Here is an 8,398-nt window from a genome sequence, read left to right as displayed (position 1 = left end):
CAAGAGAAAAAGAAAGCAAACAACAGCGACGGCGGCCGCGGCCGACAGTGATGGAGGAGGAGAACGGCGATGAACAATGGTGGTCGCCGGAGGGACTCGGACAAGAGGAGTGGAGGAGAAATGGAAAAGAAGGAGAAAAGAAAAAATAAGCCGTGAAATCGATTAAACCCAACTTAAATCCATTTTCTGACTTTTGGAGTTCTCACAATTTCCGGTTCCTTGAAGAATATCCTTAACGGCGGGGAGCATTTGGCAATCCCCGATAGCATGACCTGCAATTTCACATAAAACACAAATTTCCTCCGCCTTGGACACAGAGGCCACGCCGGCTACCTTATGGAGTTGCAAAGTTTCAATTTGACGAGAGAGCTGAGTAACCTTATGTGCTAGGTCACTTTGCTCACTCAAATGAAATTCCGGAATATCTCAGAACCAGATTAACCACATTTCTTTCAAAGGGGTCCGAGCAATCCAAATTTTGTGTTTTTTCAGCCAATTCCTCAAAATAGTCCCATGCCGCATCAGGAGTTTTAGCCATGACTCCACCCACACACATGCTATCCACGAGAAGTTGAGTGCTTGGGGAGAATCCCTTCAGAAAACACTCGACCATTTGAAAAACTGCAAAGCCATGATGTGGGATGGAGTTTAGCAAATCCTTATACCTCTCCCAATATTGATAAAATGATTCCCCATCTTTTTGTTTAAACATTTGAATTTGATGCATGAGATCCTTTGAGAGATGTAGGGGAAAAAATTTCATGTAAAATGCCTTAGACAAATTTGCCCAATTGGCCAAAGATTGGGGTCTCATATTATTCAACCAAATCTTGGCTTTATCTTTCACAGAAAATGGAAAGAGTTTCAGCTTTGCGGATTCAAGCTGAGTGGGCGTGGATACTATCGTGGATACCAATTCCTTAAATGCCCGCATATGAGTGTATGGGCATTCTTTGTCCTTTCCATAAAACGGGGGCATCATGTTGATGTGATGCATTTTCATGGTGAAAGTATTCGCCTCGGTTGCAGCTGGAAGGACTATGGTGGGACGCAGAGTAGTACAGGCCGGATTCATATAGCCACTCATAGTCCTTTTGGGCACAACCGGCAGGATATCTTCACCACCATTTTCGGCCATTCTTTCTCAAGGAGGGGTTCTTACAGAAAAAAAAGTTTTTACGGGTGGTGGTGTCCTAGCTCGAACCCGACGAGGAGTTTTGGGTCGAGGAGGAGAAAATGATCTATGAAGCCTTTTAGAATTTGGACTTTGAAGACACCACGATGACCACACATAAAAGTTAATCAGACAAGAGCGGCTATGCCACCGCCTCGATAAGAAAAGACAATAAAAGAAAAAGGTAATCTGTACTTACTCTAGTTTCGTTAAACCTCACGTTTGAGAAGCTCAGGTTAGAGGTATCCGCTAGATTAAGTACAAATCACACAAAGTACAATGAAGTGGGCTACTTACAATGGTTTGGCGAACCTCCAAACTAAGCTATAAAATAAAGCACTCCCCGGCAACAGCGCCAAAAATGCTTGCGACCTTAATGTGTGTTGCAATAAGAATACCCCAAGCATAGGGCTAGGTCGATTGAAAGCACAGTACCCGGAAGTCCGGGGTCGAATCCACAGGGAGCGCATCCATAACTAGTTTGGAAATTAGCTTGCATAGAGATTTTTAGCATTAGGTCCGCTAACCAAGTTCGGCATTGAGACGGCCAACTGAGAGATTTAGTAAATGGCTACCTAACCTAACTATGGCTTTTTAATCGGAGATTTAAACTAAATGCTAGGCTTAGGGATAGTTAACACCCATAATACAAAGATGAACTTACTCTTCTCTTTTTTACGAAAGGTGTTAAGCTTGTTTAGGGTTTTTGAGACATTTAAATAAACACCTAGAGGGACATAGCTCCAAGCATCAAATGTGGCAAGTAGCCTAACCCTTGCCTACATTTGATCAAAGAGGTTAACACCTCTAAGTTTTGGTACATAAAATTAACCCTAAATCATGCTTAAGCTAAAAAAAACGCAGTTTACCAGAGAAGAACAAGAAACACCCATGACTATGGGATGCTAACCATCCCATAACCTAGCCTTTTTTTTTTGGGTAAATCAGCTTGAAATAGAAAAAAGGCTAATCGAATGTACAACTTACAAGGGGCATATACCCCTGGAGGAACAAAAAGAAAGAAAAGAAAGAAAAGAAAATTGAGGATGCCTATGCCAAGTGGCTACAAAGACTAGAGGTAAATGAACCAAGTGTTTCCTGCTCATCTAAGAAGAGGAAGAGAAAACAACATGAGGTGAGTAGAATGAGTTCAGTACACCATACAGCTCCCAAAATAGTACACTATACAGATGCTATCTGTTGCAATCTCCCCAAAACAATTCCAAGTTGTTAATGACAACACAAGATATAAACGAGCCATAGAATGGCTCGGCCAAGCAATACAAGCAGAACTTGGGCCGCCCTCCACCAATTGAACAACAGCTATAGCAACATCTATAGCAGTAGCAGCAACTCAGTACAACAACAGATATAGATAGCAGCAATCAACAGCCAGTTGTGGCATGAAATTCTCCCAAGCTGCAGTAGCTTTGGATCTACTATATAGAAGAAATAGCAGCCTCGTTAGCAGCAGCAACCGTAGGAAGTAGTTTGCTTAGGAACAACAACCATGACATTAGAACAGTAGCAGAACAACAGCAGCTGTTAGAAACAACAACAGCAGTAGCAAAATAGCAGTAGTAACCGAAGCAAGCAGCCATAGAACTGGACAGCCAAAACTTGCATATCAAATCACCACTGGCAGCCACCAACATAAACAGATAGTAGCTGAAACAGGGCTAGGTAATGAACAAGGAACACCCTCCCAAAAGAAATAGAAAAGTAAGCTAGGGACAAGCCCCCAAGAAAGGCTTAAACAACCCAAAGGACAACCCCCCAAGGGTAGGAGCAAAACATTAAAAGGTAGCCAAATTCATGCCAAGGAGATGTCATTAAAGATCCAACAACATAATACACTTGATGCTACCTACTCTAAAACTATACCAGAGACCTCAAAACAAATAGCACACATGCTTCAACGACATATTAGACTGCACTATGATGCTCCATGGTGCCTTTACATCCAAATTTGGAGACATGAAATGAGCTAGGGTAAAGGCAAGGTGAAAACTAAACATCAAGATTACTTGTAATAAAGACAAGATTCTTAAAGAGGAAAGGAATTCTTACAACTTTAATGAAGCACACCCACCTTAAAACCCAATCAATGCTCTTTAAAAGGAGAGATTGAGAGTTAAAAGAAGAGAGAGAGGTAGAGAGAGAAAGAGCTAGCTCTAAAATGTAAAACATCCCCCTAAAACCATGCAAAGGGGAGTTTATATACTACCCCTTTTTAGTTACAAAAGAAAAAGAAAAAGAAAATAAAAATCTGTAGAATCTGAGGATCCTCTACTGGTAGGCACTAACCTCTTACCGGTAGGACGACTTCGATGCCTAGAAGGGGAGCTGCTTGAACTAGGATTCTACCGGTAGGCACTGACCCCCTATCAGTAGGTATTGAACGACGCAACTTGGTGGCCTTATTGCTCCCAGTCTATACCGGTAGGCACTTACCTCCTACCAGTAGAGATGGACATGGTGAGAGCTACATCGGTAGGCACTTACCTCCTACCGGTAGGCCTTTTGGGCTTGGTAGTCTTTTGATGGTAGCTTCACGCTTGGCTTGTTCAATCTCTCCGGGGCTTCCGACGATGCTTCCCCAGGTTCAACCATCACTCCATTTAGACTCCTCGGGTCTCCGATCTACGTTGGAGTGAGTCTGTGGCGTTAGATACGCGTTATTCTTAAAGAAAACCTATAAACACCAATAACACACCTTTCGCGCAATATCATTCAAAATCATAGAGTTATGCGTGCTAGCGTGGCAAAAATGAGCGAGATAAGCCCAATTATTTACACTATTGTGGGCTTATCAGTTATTGAACTTGAAATGCACATGTACTGATATACTTCTTTTTGTCTTGGTTGTTGTTATTTTAAACAGAGAGTGGCCAGCTCGAGTGGGCATGGCGAAGCTGAGAGTTCACTTGAGCTTTATGGAGGACTACCTGAGCGAGTGCAAGAGTTAGTGGACGCTGCAGGGTTTGGGTTGTTCATCCTTACGTTGACACCGGTATAGAATGACCATGCCGTGCTGACTGCTTTGGGTGAGAGGTGGCAAGACACATCCAATACCTTTCATTTTCTGATTAGGAAGATGACTTGACCCCATTGGACTTCACGGCCATCATGGGACTGAAGGTAGGAGGCGAGCCGATCCCGTTCGACTCAGGGATTCATAGAGATGAGGCTGCGCTGAGGTGGTTCCTGGGCCGGGCGCCTGAGAGAGGGGAGGAGATGGTCCGGTATGAGCAATTCAAGGGCTATTTGAGGAGGATCCCAACCACAGAGCAGGAAGATGAGCAAATGATGAGGGCCTACTCATTGTACTTGTTTGGGGCTACATTGTACCCAAACAAATGTGCCATGGTGCACTTGTTGTACTTGCCGGCCCCTTGGTATGACTGGGGAGGTGCAGCTCTCGGGACATGCTATGGCTTTATGGGGGAATTCACATGGGAAAAGAAGGCGTTTGCTAGCTACTAGAGGGTGTGGGAGGTACGAATCTCAACTTGTAACTCAATGTCATTTCATACTTGTACTTTGAATTGTATAGACTGTATTTTAACGCTTGATTGTTTGAAAACCTTGCAGCTATGGGCCTATGAGGTGTTGAAAATGTACCCTTTCGGAGAACAAGTGTCCGGACATGAGGACCTTTCCGCGTGCCATGATTTGGGGGCCGCTGCACAAGGGCAAGAAGAAGTTGAAGGGGAGTCTCCTGGCCTTCAAAGCTTACCTCGATGAGCTGTCAAGCACTCAAGTAAATAATAATTTCATGAGTTGATTATACCTTGAAATTCTTTAATGTTGTCGCTGATGCCCTTTTGCCATGGTCTTTTGACTGTATTGCAGGTGGAGTGGAACCCGTGGGGTGGCGTGGTGCCTGAACCAGAGTACGTGGCTAGGAGCAGAGCAGTGACAGCGAGTCGATTGCTGTTGGAGTCGGCTTTCAGGTGGCAGTGGTACTTGGGCGACCGGGTGATGAGATAGTCACTTGGCTTGCTTGAGTTCCAGGTCCTTGGGCCACTTCTGCCTCGTGCTTCACACACAGATAAGTACACGCTGGCTGAGCTGCAGTGGTTACTGTTCCGGCAGACCTTTCAGCCTTTGTGAGGCTAGAGCGTGACTACGCCATCTACCGAAGCAGTACTTAGCGGGACCACTTAAGGTGATGACACACCAGGCCATGGCTGGCGAGGCTATGGAAGCCGGGCAAGAAAGGCGAGGTCAGAGTTCAAGATCGAGAGGCGAGACGGCTCATTCGAAGGAGAGGTCCAGCTATGTTGCGGCAACTGGCTTGCCTCGACTTTCTTGGACACTGGCAGTGCGGGATGCGCAGGGAAAGGCTGCGATAGTTGAGTTTGAGCAAGCCAGGATAGAGCCTGCTCGGGTCATAGGACCGGTATGATGTACTTTCTGCCTGTATCATTTCCTTTATACCACATTTGAAATGTATTCTAAACTTTGTTCCCAAAACGTCTCTTAGGTACCAGCAGAATGGGCAGAGGAGGCTGTCCGTTTGATGCTTGCAATGGAGAAGGAATTTCACAAGATAGCTAGCGGAACTCGTCTTTGACTAAAATACCCATCGATGACTCTAACTCCTGCTTCTGTATAGACGAGACCTCAGGTATGATCCTAGAAATTTGTTCGATTCTGCTTGATAGACCTGCTCTCGGATCCTGTTTTCAGCATTTAATATACACAATATGCACAATATATATTGAAATGATATGAATGAATTGATAATGCAGGGACAGGCTAGGGCGGCTCTTAGGCGAAAGAGTGTGCGACCTCCTCCTCAAAAGAAGATGGCGAGCGCTTCTACCACTCCTGTCGCAGCCCAGAGATAAACGAGTGTTTTATGACCAGTAGCGAGCGTGCAGAGAGGGGCAGAGAGCGCCACGACTAGTGAGGAGATGAGATTCCAAATTAAGCTGAGGGAGAGGCCACAACAGAAAGGGCCAGCTGAAAAGAGGAGGAAATGAGCTTTGACGTCTCGGACCGTAGAGAGCGAGAGCGAGGAGGAGGAGGAGGAGGAAGAGGAAGAGGAAGAGGAGCGTTCGCCATTCAGCAACAGCTCTGACGACTCCGCGGATGACCCCAAGTACAAGACGGATCCGAGAGAGAGATGACAACGACAACGAGGACGACGATGATGATGCTGAGGATTTCTACGACTGAGGGATGCCATTGAGTCTCATTTCTTTTATTGTCATTTTGCTTTTGATTCGGAACTGTGCACCCATGTAGACAAACTTGATGGTGGGCCGGCGTGCCCTAGACTTGATATTTTGGAGGATGACTGGGCCTGCATGCCCCTTTTGACTTTTTGGCACATGTGCCTTGTTGATATTACTTTTGCTCGAGCCATTGTGCCGCTACATACATTGTTCCACCTTTTGCTTTTTGAATATTGATATAGTAGTATTTTAAAGTTGCATCTTCTGTTTATTAACTTTCTTTTGAAAGAAAATTGATAAAAGAATGTATAAACGAACCATTAATATCCACTTTCATTGATGAGTGATTTGAATCGACAAACAAACATGCGCATATGTACAAAACTTGACTAGCTCGAAAGAAATTGAAAGAAAAGTCTCAGGATTTGACACGAACCTTAGGACACATGGAAAATAATGAAATTTTGGGCATTAAGGTGCCAAAATGGGAAATTCTCCTAAACAAAGGAAACTAACCCTTCCACACCACATAGGCGTATAATGACCTGCACGAACCAACAAAATCGAGAAAATCCTCCGGAACAAGATTTGAACCAAAAAACCTAGAAATATGTCGTAAAATTGGACATAAGATGCCAAAGATGGCAAATTTTAGTCCCGGACTGAAACCGACAATCCCGTATAGTCACATTAGGTCCATTTGACATGTATGGTATGACAGCACTTGGGAAAAGTCCCTAAAATGAATTTCAAACTTTTGAAACCTTGATTTGAACTTGAAACAGGTCATCGGGGGTCCAAAATCTTCGTCGAGTGCGATGTTTGGAATCTGACGCTTCAACACAGTTCCATATACCATTTATGACTTGTAGGAACCATCAAAAGCCCAAAATAGGCTGCACAATTGAAAAACAACAATTTGAGGACAGTAGCATCTGCAAACTATTTTCTGCTATATCATATTGGCGCACACTGGTAACTACTGGCATATGGGGTTAGTCGAATACACCAAGGATACGCGGACGCATGTTCCATCCGACCTACGCAGGTAAAACCTGTTGCAGATACCTTTGTTTGACCAAGTCACTTTTTCTGGAATAAGCCTTGTAACCACTCCACACGGTTTGCACACGGTTTCTGACCACCGGAGGGCAGTGTCCTTGCATGCAAGGGTAGTTGGACACTAAGGCATGGGTTTAACTCTAGCACGCGAATCGAGGTTGATATTTTGACATTTTTGCCTATAAATAGAAGGTGCTAGCAATGTTGAACTCACACTTTCACCTCCCATATTCAGCAACCTTTTGCATCCTCGATGGAGAATCCACTCCCCACTTTGATCAAACCTTAGTTAGTAGAATTTCTGTCCATTGATTGGTTGAACTTCCAATCTCATGGCCTCGCCTCATTCCGATACCTTTTTCATGTACCACTCCGCCTTGAGCTTTTGAGAGCTGCTCTTAGGTTTTGGGACCTTGATGTCCATGTCTTCCGCTTTGGTGATGATGAGATGTGTCTGACAGTTGAGGAGTTCCAAGCCTATCTTCGAAGCTTCGCATCTCCTACACTCGTTGTCCCACGCTATCAACTGAGCATGCCAGGGCTACTAGCGACCTCACTCAACAATTCTCGAGGGTTGGCCAACACCTTGCTTGAAGGTGGTCAAATCAACATTCTTTGCCTAATTGAAAGGTACGTGTAGGGAGGTATTTCCGAACAGATAGAATTAGTAAACATGGTACGAGGGACCATGGAATGAATATAATAGAAACGGTGACATGTGAAGTCACTGCCTAGGCAGTACTGTTCGGCAAAGAGAGAGAGGCCAAACAGAGGGGGAACTCCTGAGAAGACATTTTAGCCCAAGTAATTGATAAAGGACCAGTTACATGTGAAGTAACTGGACCATACAGTCTATTCAGCAATAAGATGGAACAGAGAGAGAATTCCAATCAAAGTGCTGAAGCAGAGGGAACATTCTGGAAGGGTCCAGAGAAAGTGTATTTCGTTAAAGAATGAGTTTCCGAGAATGCAAGAT

General features: G+C 44.4%; 1 non-coding gene across 1 annotated transcript; it reads left to right on the top strand.

The window, feature by feature from the left end:
- Positions 1–626: 626 nt before the first annotated feature.
- LOC131302211 (small nucleolar RNA R71) lies at positions 627–733 on the top strand. Its single transcript, XR_009191673.1, has one exon. It is a non-coding gene; the product is annotated as a small nucleolar RNA R71 (small nucleolar RNA).
- Positions 734–8,398: the final 7,665 nt, after the last annotated feature.

This window comes from Rhododendron vialii, chromosome 9a, assembly GCF_030253575.1.
Source record: "Rhododendron vialii isolate Sample 1 chromosome 9a, ASM3025357v1".
NCBI classification, from domain to species: domain Eukaryota; kingdom Viridiplantae; phylum Streptophyta; class Magnoliopsida; order Ericales; family Ericaceae; genus Rhododendron; species Rhododendron vialii.
Note: the sequence above shows the minus strand (reverse complement) of the source record. Positions and strands in the feature narration are given on the sequence as shown.